Consider the following 3,023-nt stretch of genomic DNA (forward strand, 5'->3'; position numbering starts at 1 on the left):
AAATATTGAAACAACACTTCTACAAGTTAGAAAAAACTAAAACACCAGGGGTCATTGAATAAACCATGAAAAATGACATTCACACAAGCCGAGGAAACAAAAGCGACATAAAAAACAACAAAATACTTCAAAAGAAAAACTTACTCAGAAAAGTTGTGCTGATCGTGTTGAAGGTTCCTAGATGCCTCACGAATGCTAGAGATCCAATATCAAATGTGAAAATGAGCTATGGTGGTGTCCATTAAATAGATTTTATCGATTTAGGATGTATGAAGCACATGCCAAAAATCTAGGAAAAAATGACAAGTGGTGGTAGTTTCTAAAATTAACTCAAGTGTAACTCCCACTGCTAAAAATATATCCCTATTTTCTAGGGATATTTTTTTATTTTTTGCTTTTTATTTTTTGGGAAAGGCTCTCATGCATGCATGGAGAAATTGTGCAGTTCTGGATGAAACTGAGCAACCTGCCGGCACATGCATCAGACAATAGTTGAAGGAATGCTTCTGTGCAATTCTTTGGCTGAGTGGCTCTGGCTGTCTTTCATGCTTTGCACAGTTTCCCAGTTGAAGACAAGGTGTTAGCTAGGTCTGTACAGTTCTAGAGCCAAAGCTCATTTTTGTGTTTTTTTGCGCAATTCTTGAGAGCAAGGCTCACTGTTGGGCTGCTTTACACAATTCTTGAGAGCAAGGCTAGCTGCCTTATGGGAATATGCAGTTTTCCAAGGAAGTGCAAGAAGCAGATGCAACCAGGTGATGCGCTTGTGGTTAGACGGGAAAGTAAGTAAGGGACACAAGCTGTAAAGTGAAAGATAAATTCAAATGAAAGCATAAGCACCTGAGTAGTGCAAGACAATCTACTAATATTTAAGGAGGGAGGCTCTAAAATGAAGCGAATGAAAAATTTTGGAGGGTGTTGTAGCCACTACAATAGTAGGTTATAAAGAAGAATATAAAGGAAACACAAGACAAGAAGAAGATTTATGCAAACTAGCACAGGGTATTTAATGAGTTTTAGGTTGGGGAGCATGTGTATTTGCACATCAAGCCCAAGAAGAACTCTTTGAGGATTGGATCATGTGCGAAGTTGGCACCACGGTATTGCGGGCCTTTTGAAATCCTTAAGAGGATTTGAATAGTAGCCTACAAACTTGCATTGCCTCTGTAGAGTATCATAACTATTTTGTTTTGTCACCCTTTTTCCTCCATTTTCCTCTTTCATCATCACTATCAACTCAATAAAAGCAGTAAAACAATAGATTTTGATAAGGTAAAAACTCTCATATGTCTTATTTTTCATATTCATTAATGTACATTATTATTATGTTAAAGATTTCTTTAGCTACAGAATTAACATGATTCTGTAGCTATTTTACAAATCTGTAGCTATGTCCATTGTTTGTGGGGTTCTGTTGTGCCAATGAAGCAAGGAAGCACATGGGCGTTTGAGGATCAATCCCCTCATGGATCTCCTCCTATTCACTTGTGCCAATTCTTTGAAGGAATCACACAATGGTGTGGTCAAAGGCATGGGTCAAACACGCAGCAGCAGAAGTCCGAATGCATCACGTTTCTCCGATTTGCTTTCAAAATAGAAAATCGTCAGGATAACACTTTTACTGTTTAAGTTTCAAATTTGAATAAGTATTGATTAAAAGACCTGTAGGCATAGAAGTCTCAAACTGTTGAGCAAAAAATTTATATATAAATATGTATCCTCTGTAAAGGATAACAAGGAAGTAATAGTTAATCTCTCAAGAAATTGTGTGAAACATACCTTTGTTCTCATATTTAATTAAAGTTACATTTATGTTATTTGATGTGTATTTGAGCGTGATTTATACCTACTATATGTGGAGGGCCCTTGCAGACAGTTGAGGTTAAGTTTATTTCATTTTAATCGCTTTCCATTATCGCATTGTCATTTCATTCTAGCTTAGTTTTTTTAATTCACTATTTTATCATTTCATTATAACTTAGCTAAATCTCCTTATTTCATTTGCATTTGAATATCTTCACAGTCATTTAAAGGTTTAGTTTCTTCAATGTTTTTTCCTTAATTACAGTCAGCGTTAAAAGATTATTTTCATGCTTTTAGAATCAAAACTTGTATATACTTTGTAGTGAGTGTTAAGAGATTGTCTTCATGCTTTTTAGAATTAGTATTTGTATATACTTTTCAAAAATCTTTTAAAGGATCGTTTTCTTGCTCTTAGAATCATTTGAATCTCAATACTCTGTTTTATTGCAGCAATGAGTTTATGATAGGTTTATAATTTTAAAATGATTAACGTAGGATGTTTTGGAAAATAATGACTCATAGATATCTTTTTTTCTAAAATAATTTATTGAAAACTAGTCATAGGAACGATAATCAATATAGATATGACCTAGTAGATTAGTTTAACAATCGCTTCACTTCCACTCATTAATTTGTATAAATCTAATGCTTACAAATAGGAACCTAGATAACAATGAAAATCCCCAAAACAAATATAGCATCACCTTACAAATTAAAAGAAAGGATTCTAGCATATATAGTGCACTTTCACTTCATAAGTTGACCAACTCCGATCGATAATTTATTCTTGCAATTTAAGAACATTAAATTGACCAAACATTTTGGTGTTGTTGCCAGGGAAGTGTAAATAGAAGCCTTAAAAAAATAAAATAAAAACATAATATGCACAGGGAAAGAGACTCTAGAGGTAGGCTTACAGGTCAACGAAGAAGTCTAATTTCCACATCATCACTCACACCACCATGACAATGTAGTTCCACACCACACACACAAACTCGAATTCCATCCATACCAGGAAAATCTAGACTTCCCAAGGTCTTGATATTTGAAATCCAACCTAAAGATTCACCAACTTCATCAACAAAATATGTAATCGAAGTAGATCCTACATCCCCAACAACATGATTAATTTTCCTATCTTCAACTCGAGAACAAATTCTAGCTCAAGAGTTGGGAGTTCCTATTGAAGAAGAGGAAGAAGAAACCTAATTCAAACCTTGTCC

This window comes from Pinus tabuliformis, chromosome 8 (assembly GCF_031772625.1).
Source record: "Pinus tabuliformis cultivar Carrire ecotype Pingquan chromosome 8, CPIR1, whole genome shotgun sequence".
NCBI classification, from domain to species: domain Eukaryota; kingdom Viridiplantae; phylum Streptophyta; class Pinopsida; order Pinales; family Pinaceae; genus Pinus; species Pinus tabuliformis.